Source organism: Macrobrachium nipponense, chromosome 1, assembly GCF_015104395.2.
Source record: "Macrobrachium nipponense isolate FS-2020 chromosome 1, ASM1510439v2, whole genome shotgun sequence".
In the NCBI taxonomy this organism is placed as follows: domain Eukaryota; kingdom Metazoa; phylum Arthropoda; class Malacostraca; order Decapoda; family Palaemonidae; genus Macrobrachium; species Macrobrachium nipponense.
The window spans coordinates 41112850-41127849 of NC_087200.1; the positions used below are offsets into that span (position 1 = coordinate 41112850).

The 15000-nt window shown below is 34.9% G+C and overlaps 1 protein-coding gene across 1 annotated transcript in view; it reads left to right on the top strand.

Moving 5' to 3' along the window:
• The window catches only part of LOC135219286 (corticotropin-releasing factor receptor 1-like), a 472633-nt gene that overhangs the window by 49769 nt on the left and 407864 nt on the right, over positions 1-15000 (top strand). The window lies entirely within an intron of this gene.

Genomic DNA, 15000 nt, shown 5'->3' on the forward strand with positions numbered 1-15000 from the left:
TTTTTACCCCTTTTGACAATTAACCATATGGTAATCTGGATCTTTTTGTGTACCTGAGACCTTTCTCTCCAGTTGTATTTCATTCGCTCCTTGACAATGTCTTAGTAAAGACGAAAGTGCTTGGATTTCTGACTATCATTTTCCTGTCATATATATATATATATATATATATATATATATATATATATATATATATATATAATATATTATATTAATTTAAATATTCGTAAGATGATAATAATAATAATAATAATAATAATAATAATAATAATAATAATAATAATAATAATAATAATAATAATAATAATAATAATAATAATAATAATATAATAATAATAGCATTCACCCCAACCTTTACTATGCATAATCTATTTTCAATTTTACCTTGAATGGCTGGTCATATTTGTAAATATTTATACCTATTTGCAGAGGATTAAAGATGCCACTATTTTCTATTTGCTTTTTTAAGGATATTTCTGAAAATTATTATGTGCGTGGAGAAATGAGTTCAGATTATCAATAATAAGACTTATGATAAGAGATTTCGGTATCTGAGGCTTTAATTTCATAAATTACTGATTGCATAAATATGACCTAAGTGCAATGCTCGGTACCCCAAGTATATCAGCACTGAGTAACCTATATTTGCATATCAAAGCATATTCAATTAGCCAAAAATAATCAGAATTTAAAATGTCCTTATCTGCATTCATTCAAGGGGGTATTGACTCAACACATATATTTGAATCAAGGTGAAAGTTATTGCGCAGAGCCTCTGAGAATCCAATGCAATCCTGGTACATCCTCTTCGTCTTAGCTGAACCCGATTCCATTGGTATTGGAGGAGAACGATATCTTTTAATGGATACATAAATTCCTTTTATCAGCGGGTCCTCAGCAGCGTTTTGGGCGGTTAAAATTGACGTTCCTTGCCTCGGGATATCATTTGTAGACAATAACTGACGCTGTGGGATGTTTTTGTCAGGCGTTTCAGCTCCTGAAATCGATTTGTGAATGAGATTCCTATTTATAGAAACTGCTTGAGGATTCAGATTTTAAATTTTGCGTGAGTTTTATGCTTTAAAGTTTTTCGAGGTTGACTGTTAATGCTTTTCTGCAACTCGTTTATCTTTTTAAAACACTATGTTCCTGCACACATACAAACCCACAAAGAATATGCAGATACATATTCATACACGCAGACACACTTACACTCACATAATAAATATATATATATATATATATATATATATATATATATATATATATATATATATATATATATATATATATATATATATAAATATATATAAAGGGCCGCTATTGTCTTTCTTGAACATTATTACTGAAATAATAAATCATTTTATTGTCTCAGCGGTGCCAATGATAATCAATAATTTCCATGATAAATATACTTTCACATGCGATCATTCTCAGCGATATGTTTGCCGCTTTGAATTGCGGTGTTTGGCGTTTGGTAAACTATCTTCAGTTGAAATTCGGTTATCGGGAGAATCGGCTTTGGTACTTCAGTTAATGCGGCTTCTGATAATATGATTAAGCGTTGAAAAGGTCTCTCATGACGAGTGATGCTGGTTCTGGGACAAGCATATAATGCCCATGATTACTCAGTATGTTGAGTGTAAATTGTCATATAAATTTAGTTGCGATGGGTACATCTGCAAGGCTAATATATATATATATATATATATATATATATATATATATATATATATAATATATATATATATATATATATATAGATAATATATATATATATATATATATATATATATAATATATATATATATGTATGTATGTATGTATGTATGTATGTATGTATATGTATATAACTTGATCACGAAGTATATAAAAACGTGATGCTATCTATAAATAAAGGTTTTTTCCACGAAGGAAAATAATGAAAAGCGAGATAGCCAAGCAATTTCTGTCTAGTACGACCCTTTACCCAGGCACAGTTATATACAGTGTTCCCCCGTATTCGCGGGGGATGCATACCAGATCCCCCCTTGAATAGTTAGAATCCGAGAATGTTTGGAACCCCTATAAAAGCTCTAAAAACAGCCTATTTTTGTAAGTTAAAACTTAAAGAAAAACCACTAAAAATTTTTCATACCTGGTTTTTTAATTTTTTAAGTATCACAAAAGTGCATTTTATGATGAAATTTTGATCACAAAAACCAGGAATTTGTGGATATTTCTCATAGAAAATACCGCGAATGCACGAATTTTCCGCGAATAATGCGGGGAAACGTTCCCGAAAGAAATCCGCGAATGTGTGAGTCCGCGAATCTGGAGAACGCGAATACGGGGGGTCCACTGTATATGTATAATGTATATTATGTACATAAATATATATTATATATATATATATATATATATATATATATATATATATATATATATATATATATATTATGTAAAGTATAAAAGGCCCAATAAAACACACTGGTTTAAAGCTAAGAACTGTATCTCGGTGGACTGACTCCCACCCTTATCAAGTAGTGAATGACAGAAGGAATTAAATTTGCAAAATATACAAGGGGAGATATACCCTTAGGTGATGCCTGGGGTCACCACTAATCTGACGTTGGTTCAGTCAATTGTCTTAATCCTCTTTATCATTGCCATAAGGAAGATATTGTCTATATGGTTGATCCTATTATCTTGTTTATCATGACATTTGTATTGACAGCTGCTTTCCTATGTTATGGTTAGTTTTATTTGTGATGGAAGATTGCCGAACTATCTTGTCTATATCTAACTGATTGTTATGTCGAGTTGATTTTTCCGAAAGAGATTTTCTTGTGAATCCATAGTATGACATCACACTCCCTACAGGGGATTTCACAGACTCCCATATCTTGAGAAACTGGTTTCAGCTGAATGTTAATTAAGGATTTCCCTAATTTATTCAGATAAGTGAAGACAAAAGCGTTAAGGTGGCCTAATGTTTGTGTGATCTCTCGTAAATTATCCATGTGAGGGATTATGATTTTGTTTGTGAATTTTTCCTTTTCTTTATTTTCTGTCTTTGTAAAAAATGCTCTTTGCTTTATGTATGTCTTTTTCTATTATGTGCTTGGGCTATTTTAACAAGATAAGTTGATTTCTGATTGTTTCAAGTTCTTTGTTAGGAAAATCTGGGGAGCAAAATCTCACGGCTCTAAGAAATAAGTTACTTGCTATGCCGAGTGTAACTGAAATGTCATATCTGTAAAAATTTATATAGGAAAGTGGGAATGACACTTTCCTGAAGACAGTGAATTTGTATTTGTTATTAGTTCTGATGGTTAAGACATATAAAAATGGGATTTGGTTATTGTTTTCCCATTCTACTTTAAATTTCATTCTCAAGAACAAGGAATTTAATTTTTGTAGAAAGACATTAAAATGGCCCCCCCCCCCTCAACCTTTCGCAGTATGTTAGGATGCCGTATATATAACAAAGCCAAAACATATCTGCAGGTTTGGTAGATTTTAATTACTGATTCAAAATACTCCATACATATAAGTTTGCTAGCACAGGACTGAGCGGAGTCCCCATACTGCAACCGAATTTTTTACGATAAAAGTTATCTCCATAGGAAAAGACATTATTAGTGACATAGACCTCTACAGGTTGTATTATTTTATTAAATTCTGTTGTAAAAGTCTTGTGTATGTTTTATATGACTATTGGAAAAATTTCCTACAAAGGGGGTTAGTATCTTGGCTAACCATTTAGAAATTCTGTAGTTAAAAGCTCCAACACACGAGATTATGGGATGGAAGGGGATGTTATCTTTTGAGTTTTGTGAAGGCCATAGAAATAAGGTTTTTTGGGTCTGATTGCTTTAAATTTTTCCAAAATTTCACTATTTGTTTTAATTTTACTGATGTTTCTGATTTTTCTAAAGAAATCTATTGGGACAGTATGGCTCGGGTTTTTTTGTAAATTTCTAATAGGTAATTGTATCATTTAAAAGTTCACTGATCTTTTCTTGCTAGAAACTCTTGTCCATTAACATAATTTTACCATCTTTATCTGGTCTAGTGATTATAATGTCTAGTTTGTGGAGTGAGTTTATATTTATCATAAATCTTTAAGGGAGGGGGTGTGTAATGTTGCGTCTGGTTAGGACATAGTTCGTTTTTCTTGTAATTGTTGCTAGCAATTAATTTATCAAATGTTACTAGAAAGTCGAGTTTATGATTTCTATCAGATTCAAGGGCAAATTTTAAATATAAGTTAAAGACTATGAGTTTTTTATTAGTTAGGGGCCATGTGGATAGATTCATAACTTTGTTTTGTTGACCTAAACGGATCCAAATGCTATTTTCAGTTAATGAGTTAAGTTTACAAAGAACCTATTGTAATGAATAACACCACTGCGAGCAGCTGCATCGATACAAATGGAGGATAGGTACTCATATGTGGGCTCTGAAGTGACGAGACAAAGGTTGTGCTGAGCCTGATTGATGGTTTTTTGGTGCATGTAAATGTCGTCCTTCATATTCGTGATCCTTTCTTCAAGGAACATCCTGCGAGATGGAAAGGGATCCAATGTTATTGTCCATTTATGGAAACCTCACATTCTTGGGAGTAAATGTTCCCTCACGGATTCTTCTAAGAAGTCTCTTTGGTTTTGCAGGCCAAAAAACTTTTATCATGTCTTTCTCTAACCAACGGTAGCCAGGCTTCACCTTGGGTTGGTGTTGGAAAATCCAAGATAAGCGAGGAAAGTTCATGATAGGCTTCAATGTAAATAAATTCTTCTGTTGAAAGAAACCGGATATATGTCTCAAGTATAAAAAGTCCATTAAAACTCTCTGGTTTAAAGCTAAGGACTATGTTTTGGTGGACTGACTCCCACCTTTATCAAGTAGCAAATGACAGAAGAAGTTACAGTTGCAAAATATATAGTGGGAGATATGCCCTTAGGTGATGCCTGGAGTCACGGCCTTAGCCAACAATGGTTCTGTCAATTGTCTTAATCCGCTTCGTTGTTGCCTTAAGGAAGATATTTTCTATATGGTCAGAGTCCCAGGCTTCATTGGAAAGGTTGATCCTATTATCTACCATCTGACATTTGTATTGACAGCTGCTCTTGTATAGAATTCGGGATAAGTTAGTTATATGATGGAAAATTACCAAACTCTGTTGTCCATATCTGAGTGCTTATGTTGAGTTAATCTTACCGAGAGAGATTTTCTTATGAATCCATAGTATGACTTATCACATTCCCTACAAGAGATTTCATAGACTCCTACGTCTTTAGAAACTGATTTCTGCTGAATGGTAATTAAGAATTTCCCCAAGGTGTTGAGATAAGTGAAGATGAAAGGGTTAGGGTGGCCTAATGTTTGTGTGCTCTCTCGTAAATTATCCACTTACAGTTTATTACTCGTTCACTAGTGGTGTTACCTGCACGAAAAAAAAGAATATATGGACAGGCACTATGCAAATACTGTTTATAGAGAGACCGTATTTAGTTAGCCTCATGCAAATATTTGTCTATATCATACGTGATATTTGCTAAATGTTTATAGAAAGTATTATTATGCGTTAACATTTCTTAACTATCATCAATCTATGAATTTTATGTCAAGTAATAGTAATAAGAGAAAGTAATTAGAAGTGATTTTCCTCTTTCAACCTACCATAAATCATGCATTTAATTTTCATAACTTTTCCTATTTTATTGCTTTCAGAATAATCTTTCGTTAAGAGTAAACAATTATTGCTTCTTTAGCAGCAACTTCCTGTTAACATGCATTTGCTAGTATAATAATATTTTAGATATTTTTCATAACACTAATACAGATTTAGAATCAACCAGAAAACGTATATAATTCACTTCCCATAATTCAATATACAGTGGCTTCAGTTTTCTCTTCACATGCACCTGCAAACTCACCGTAATTTCTGAAGCAAGCGACATTCGACAAAACCTTTTCAGGAACGAGCTTCAAAAGATTTCTTAGAAAATACAGCATGGCCAGGTGCAGCTAATTCTGATTCTTTGTTGTCTGGGATATAGCACAGCTCCCTCTGTAGTTCCTTTTGTAGAAGAATATTTTCCTCCCCTCTTAGTAGGATTTGCAATTCGTGTCCTTCTTAGGCCTTATCAGTTTTTCATAGACTATGGTTGACAGAATTCCTTTCATCAGGGCCCAATATCTCTTACTAGTCGTTGGTCATCTCATGCCATATCCCTATCCATTTTCATCTTGAAATAAACAAGTTATGTTTCACACCTGCTGAATATAATAAGATTATTATTACTAAGGTATCTTCCGCTGAACAGAAATAACCCCATATCAAATAAAAAAGATAACTTAACCTAGTATATAAGGGAAAGATTATGAAAACAGATAAAGTTACCATGAATAATAATACACATTTATGTGTGATGGGACTAATTTATAGCGAGAAATTGCTCAGAAGAAAATGTCTTTTAAGCATTGGGCAATGATATAATAATAAGGCCAGGAACAAAAAAATCCATATGATAGTCAAAAACACTATTTAACTGCTTCTCAGCGAGGGCTATGGAAGATCTCTAGTACTGGGTGATGTTAAAATATAAGTTAAAAATATGTCGAAGTTTCTTCTGAGAAATAGTTTTCTGTACATTGAATTATCACGGCCACCGAAAATAGAGTCACAGCTCATGAAACTTTAACCTCGGCCCGGTGGTTGCCTGGCCTATATCTTTGCCAGACGCATGATTATGGCTAATTATAACTTTAAGTAAAATAAAACCTGCTGAAGCTATAGGGCTGCAACTTGCCAAGTTTGATGATTAGAGAATGGATGACCAACATCCCAATTTGCAGCCCTCTAGCCTCGGTGGATTTTAAGATCTGGGGGTGGAAAGAAAAATGCGGACAGAAAAACTTGCGGACGGACAGACAAAGCCGGCACGATAGTTTTCTTTTCAGAAAACTAAAACGGCGACTATCATCAAATTTATCACATTTTCTGTACTTAGAGGAGCGTTCTCATTAGAATTTTAAATGAAAATTCCATATTCAAAGAGAAACCGTAGTGAAATACAGGAGAAAATCGAACTATATATATATATATATATATATATATATATATATATATATATATATATATATATATAGATATATATATACTAGTATATATATATATATATATATATATATATATAATATATATATATATATATATATATATATCTCCTACGAGGGTCAAAATGACCCTCGTTTAAATAATTGAAGAGAACTCATACCTGGGAAATTTAACCTACTTTCCATTGTTCCCTTCAAGTGTCACCTCTGTAGCTAGCTGTAAAATCAGTTGTTAAGCTCTAGGCAAATTCAAACTCCCGCTATAACAAAAATATACTTTTTCTTCCCAAAATAGCTAACATGAAAATAGAATAAAATGAGTTAAGAAATATCTCAAAAATTTTAAACTATCATATTCTTCCCCAAAAAATAGAAAGCACCCGTTTTTCCCTTTTTGTCCAAAAATTCAGTCTGTCAAAAGTCAATACAAGTCTAGAGAAATCCCATTTTTCTATATGGTGTCTTCGAATCCATCTGAAAATTATAATATACTTATCAAACAATGAAATGTTAAAGTTCGTCAATAAATGAATGTTGCATCGCACTCCCCATTCTCTAGAACTGAACTCAATGTCACTACGTAAAGATATTAACTTTTCCAAAGTTTTCCACTTTTACCTTTTCCGACGGACTTCCGAGGACCTTCTATACGCCAAAATCACTTGTCTACTATGACAGTTTGTCGTCTGATTCCCCTTAATTCACATACTAGAGGTTATACACGCATGCTAATTAACTTACAAATGCATGCACGCTAGACTGTACGTAAGCCCTCGGTAACCTTCCCCGTAGTTATCTCATGTCTCTGGAATGTATTCACGATCTTGTTTATGCACACGGCGTTTTCTATTTGTTTTTTATCTTGCCATTTCCGAGGAATCCTACGTTTGCACCTGTCTCTAACCTGCAAGAGGTAAGGTTATCAACCCCCACTTATTTTAATATATACGTCTATTTTTCCTCTACCAGTGTCTAAGATGGCTCGGCCACCTATATGTGTGCACCCCTGTCGCACACTACATTGGCTAATGGTATATGCTAGTTAATAATATCTTCTAATTTGCCACATGATTTAGAGCTACTTCTGTTGCTGGGGTCGTCCTACTCTTTTGGCTACATAGAAGTTTGATGGCTCCTACAACGCATATTGTGACCATCCTTATAGCTACCATAACGACAATCACTGGAACTGTGCAGTATTTGTTGAAGAAGAATTCATCCCCATCGTTATCCTCTAGCTGTGGAACTGTAACCGTCTCCAGTGTAGGCGGAACTTTAACCGCTGAGCGCATGAACCATCTCGAAACGACTCTGCATGAGCCATTACTAAGGGTCTGTGACCCCTGTAGGTGTATCCTAACACCTTCGTTGCTAAACTGTAGATTCGATGTCTTTCGATGAAGGAATCGTAACGCCACTTCATTGCCGACTTCAAATAGTCCATGACTCCATGCAAGTGCGTCCTGCACCCGCCTCGTAGAAGTATTGTAGACTCCTGATTTGTCCCAGAATTTATCCTGAGATGACCCCTTTGACGATATATCGTTCTTGCAAAGGCGACCCGTGACAACGTCGCCCATGTGAAGATCCGACCTCTGGCGCAGTAGATCCTAAGTTGTTTTCGTTGTCACCAATTGTGTGAGCTTGGGAATTTTCTAAAGTCATCGTGTGTCTATGTTTTGTCATTAATAGGTTCTAACCGACCCCTTGACAAGTTTAAATGATCTTAAAACAAAAAAAAGTCTTGCTTTAACACGAATCTGTCATAAACTAAAATACCCAATCTCATAGTCAATTATTAAAGACTGAAATTCCTCACTAAAATAAATATTGCCTTTGCTTACCCCTTTTGAACTTAATGGGAGAATTTTTATCGCTAACTGACCACTCATTATTAATCCTGTATCTGACAAGTATATCATCAAAAACCCCATAATGTTTATACAGTAAAACCTCTGTATAGTGTTTATACATCTAACCTCCATCAAACATAATGTTGAATATCCTTTCTATCTTATGTATCCCAAGATAAATTCTACCTCCTCTTCATAATAGAGATCCTATGTAAAGGTACCATAAAAACTGCTTAATCCCAATTACAAGTTTCCCTTGTAAAAAAAATTATTCAACTTTCCCCAATACAAAATGTATAAGGAAAAAAAGTAATTAAACTCTTTCCTATCACAAAATGTAGTATGTGTCACCACACAAATTGCTGCCGCAACATATCAGTATCATACTCCAAATGACTCCTTAAAATTCTTCACCATGGAATGTCATAATCAACATTCCTGAAAGCAGTGCAAACCTCTGAGTAATCAACTCGAAAAGAAAATATCAACAATTGGTCTCATCCGAGATACCACAGCATTGTCAGAACCAAACCACTTGTTTATTCAGCATGTGCTCAAATCACTCCATTGACTTGGCTAGTCAGACTTGTAAACCCAGAAATCATTCCTCCAAATGGGCCCGAAAACATCCATTTAATCCTTGCTGGGAATCCTCAATAAATCCTCAATAAATCTTCAAAAAATCTTCACTGATGCTACAGAACCACATTAAACCTCGAAGTTATCCTCAGGACATCCTCACTGTCACCACAAGGGTACCCAAAAATTTTCCTTAAAAAAATCCTCTATGATATAGCCACCAATATAAAATAATCCATATAAAATATCAACCACAAGCTAAATCCTAAGCCATTTGACCACCGATATACCTCAAAGTAAACCATTTGTGATACCGCCACATGTATATAACACCCAAGTAATCACCTCGTTGGGATATAAACCACAGTAAACCACAATCCACAAATTATCCATAACAATTAAATACCAACAAATACATATAACTACTGGTAAATATAACCTCATAGAATATAACACCTTACCAGGGCCATGTAAAACCACAATGCACTAGTGTTGGGCGGGGTCTCAGCGACCTGAGCAAGGATGTTACTTGACTCTCGCTGACGCTGGGTCTTCTCATGTCCTCTAAGGGGCGCGATGCTCTCGGTGGATTGGGGCGCGCTGTCTGGTCCCTGTTGGCATGTGTATTCCTTCTCCTGCTGGAGGGGAGTATATGGTCCGATTCTTGTTGGACGTTCAAGGTCGGTTTCTGAATAGCGATGCTCACCGTTTCCGTTATTAAGAGGTGACAGTAGTTGTCTTCTCTGTGCACGACCTGGGTGCCTTCTATGAGCTCTTGTAGAGATGGCTTCCTGTCGTGAACATCTATGTAATGTTGATGGATGGCCCCTTGAATTCTATGAGCCAGCAGACGTCTCCGAAGGGTCGTTCTAGTGTGCCCGATGTAGTTTTGGCTGTGAGATTTACACACCTCCTCTGGACAAGTAAATTTGTAAACTACATTCGTGCACATCTTCGGTCCCCCCGGAGCGGTGCTGTTCTTCATTATTAAGGCTGCTACAAGGTTGGGCTTACTATATATCCTGAGGCTTTTTTTTATGGTAAGGATTTTTCTATCTTGGGCCAACTGCGGAACAACAACAACCTGACAATTTTAGAATCTATAATTATAAAAAAGACTGTACTGTCGTTACATACCCAAACGTCCTCTGTGAAATTGTTCATAGCCTAGTTTGTGCAGCTGGTTTGCCTCACTGTATTTTTACCTACTATGAGATTAAGGGCCTCTGTAACACGGTTTTTTGGACTTTGCTCCTTATCAAAGCACCGGAAGTAGCTGAAAGTTGACATATGTATATTTTACAGCCACACACAAATTTTGGCAGCATTATCAATGACCTAAACCTTATAGTTTTAATTTTTATAGAGTAAAAATTATCCAGCCGATACCATAGCCAATGATTACAAGGCAAGAGTTGAAAAACATTCATTACGTAAGCAAAGTAAACAACATTTGACGAAATGTTGCCCCGCCCATCCACCAGACAGAAACTCATTCACCTTATTCCATCGGCTCTGAAACCCATTACAGTCAATAATGGCTAACAGGATTTCGAATTTTCCCCGTGGTTGCAAAACTGCATTTGTCTTACGACATGCAACTTTTTACAGCCAAGAGAAAGCCCGTGGCCAGGACAAAGACTTTATGAATGGCGGAACGATACATAGATGTGGGTGGGGTATCTGTGCTAGCGTAGTAATACTACTGTAGTAATAGCAATAATATACATGAATTAAACGTTTAGGCCAACTGCTGGGATCCTTGAGGATCATTTAGCACTTCATGCAACTACTCGAGAAATGAGTTTTTATAGCCAGAAGTTAAATTTTCTAATCCAACAATGACCATGATAGCCTTCAGTGTTATCCTGAATTATAACGAGGCCAAAGTGGTTGGAGCCTCATGGAGTCATCATTCTGACGATGATTATTGGTGAAGGTTCAAAGCCAAAATGCGGTAATGGCTATTTCTTTTTTTTCTTTTTTTTTTAGTAAATAGGTTGATAGCCAATAAATAAAAATTGCTTGACATTGGATATAGCAGTTATCAAATCAAGCTTGTCTACTATGTCTTTGAAAATTACCAACTATTCCCTACATCTTGTCAATCTGATTGTGACCTAAAAAGTAGACTGTAATTTCTTAGGAAACTTATTTTGGAGTTAGACTAATAATCGAAGTGTTTTTGTGTTTATTAACATATTTTGTTGGTTTGTTCATCATGACAATTATCAGTGGAGAGGTTTCAGAGTTCATAAAGGCGTACTGCTTTGCTTGTATTTACATTTTTATGTCATTGTTGCCAGAGGTCTAGCCTTCGTTACGTATGGCCAATCATCCATCGAGAAAGAGGGAAGAAATGCTGTCATAAGTTACGTAACGAGTGCGTTCGAAACCTTTCCTCTGAGTAAGTTGGCCCGTCTTCAAAAAAAGTCACTTTTACATTATAAGTACCAAAGTTATTCAACCTACGCAATGCAGAATACAGTAAAAATTTATGTGTAGATATAATGTTTATTATGAATAAGCGTTATATTTATGAAATGCATAGATAAAAAGTTATTGCGAAAAAACCGTGTTACAGAGGCCCTGAATCTCATAGTATATTGTGTTAGTCCTACTTTCTTTTGTATAAGTAGGTGTTTCTGAAATTTTAGTGAAGTCCTGTACTTTTAATGTCTGACTTTGGAGGTGCTGTTGAATAATAACTTTTAACTTTTATCTTTTTACTATATTGAGAGCTGTTGCCATGACATTTTTGATATAAAATAAATTAAATTAATTACTAATGTTCGTAAATTTTTATATATTTTTAGCTTTGAAAATGCGACTTGGAATTCGTCGCGAAACTCGGCATTGAAATAAACTGTTGAAAGATGAGGATGCCTTTCCCTACTACTTCCTTCGGGATATATCTTCTTTGAGCTCCAGCTCCGGCCCTTATGTATGTATGTAAATATATATATATATATATATATATATATATATATATATATATATATATATATATATATATATATGTGTGTGTGTGTGTGTGTGTGTATGTATGTATATATATATATATATATATATATATATATATATATATATATATATATATATATATATATATATATATATAGGTACACGTCACTCATGAAACAAAAATAAGCAAAAAATTAAAAGGTTAACCCCCTTCAGGAAACAATGCGGGCAATGAGGAGGGAGAGGGAGAGAAACTAACAAACTGTCTGGAAAATACTGGAATTGTTGACGATATTCCCGCAAGAAATTTTATGTAAAGGTCGATGTGCCACGGAAACCTAAAGTCCTTTTTTGCCCCAACCATTCAGGAAAACGAGGAAAAGATGTAGGAAAGAGATTGGCCAGAAATCCACGACGATGAAAAATTATGAAACTCGAGTAAGAGACTCATAAATATATAATTTTTTTTTATTTTTTATGAGCGCGTAGAATACTTTTTTCTTTCTTAGTGCCTTGGCGACGAGGGTGCATAATCCATTTCCAGGTCTTTAGAAAGAGAATTGAGTTTAGTAAATTGTGTGTTATATTTGCGGTCGTCGAGAATACTTGGGAAAATCAAGCAATCTCGATGAACGCAAGTATACTACAGAAATTATACCGTTCATCTACTAAAGCTCTGGAAAAAAGGTAACTACCTTCTTCCTCCAGGCGCTAAGAAAGAAAAAGTGTCCTTAGATTATCAGAATACAGATTAGCAAACGTTCCACAGATAAGGTAACCAAGCCTTCATTACAAAATTGTGACCAATCTGCGTACATAGAGGATTGGGAAATTGATTGTAAGAGGGCAAAGAGAAGTCTCCCATTTCTTTGGCTTACCTTGTTTCCCCCACGGCAGAGGCCTAGTTTCTTGCCTCCGGCTTCTACCAATCAGACTCTCCCACGGCAGCTTCACAGTCTCTCTAATCTTTTCTATATTATTAGTAAAGAAGTCCTCGAAAGACTATACTATATCTCACAGAGAGTACAAGCCTAGCATAGAAAATACAAGAGAGAGAGAGAGAGAGAGAGAGAGAGAGAGAGAGAGAGAGAGAGAGAGAGAGATGGCAAAAATGTCATTGGTAATTAAGTCCTATCTCTGAATACTTTCCTTTTTGAAGATAGAAATCCGCAACTGCATCTCATTCCCAGTCGGTAATAGTCGAAGTCTTTTGTTTCATACACACACACACACACACACACACACACACACACACACACACACACACACACACACATATATATATATAATATATATATATATATATATATATATATATATATTATGACTGAAACATTTTCTGTTAAAACCGAATTCCCTCAAATAAAAAGAAACCCATAAAAACACCAAAATTTAGAAAGTTAGTGGTATATTTCAGAGAACCAACTGTGTCTTTCTTTAGGCAGGAAATGAATGACGGTAAGAGTTACGAAAAGGCGGTATTTATACCAAGGGATCCAGAGATCAGCTGTTATGTCACTCCAGTTGACAATTTATATTACTCTTCCTAATTGCTGGTTGGAGGAAGATTTTGTTTACAATATCTGAGTACCAAGATCCATTTGAAAGGATCATCATATTTCTTTGTTTAATCAAAGGTAATTCTACCATCTGGCTTTTGAAAAGACTATTGCTGCTATAAATCTCTTGTGTCTTTGGGGACTTTCATTGGATGTTAATTAGGGAATTTGCGAAGGTATTTGAGTAGATAATATAGGGAGGGTTAGTTTCCAAGTGTCTGTGTCAAATTCTTAATCCTGTCCAGGTGTGGAATTTTGACTTTATTATTGGGCATCTTTCTAGTCTTGTTTTATGGTTCGGTTTCTCAATTATATGGTCAGGGATTAGTTCAGTTTCCTTTTCCAGAAAATCCGAGAGCAAATCAGTAAGGCTCTTAAAAATAAATTGCTGGCTATGCTAATCTTGATAGCAATGTCATGATAACTAAAATAGTGAATGTATGAAAGTGAAAATTTTGGTTTTCTGTATATGGAAAATTTGTATTCTGTCATGTATTTAATTATTAAAACGTCAAGGAAAGGAATTTTGTTGTGTGTTTCCCACTCAACTTTAGATTTGATGCTGTGCACCAATGCAGTCAATTTTGAATGAAATTTGTTGAAATTGCCCCATATATTATCCCAAAATGTTAGGATATCGTGAGCATATCTCATCTACAGCATACCTTTAGGTTTATTGCATTCATTACTATAGTTTCAAAATATTCCATGAGTAGATTGGCTAAAACAGCACTTAAATGGATTGCCATGCTGCACCCTAATTTACTCCCCGAATGAAAAGGCGTTGTTTGATACACAAATTTCAACTAACTTTGTTGTTTTATCTAAGGCGAATGGGAAATGATCTGAATAGGGGCTAATTCATCCCTCAAAAAACTGTAGAATCTCCTGTAACTGGTACTTTTATGGATAAAAAATTGCATATTGGAATTGGTGTGTGT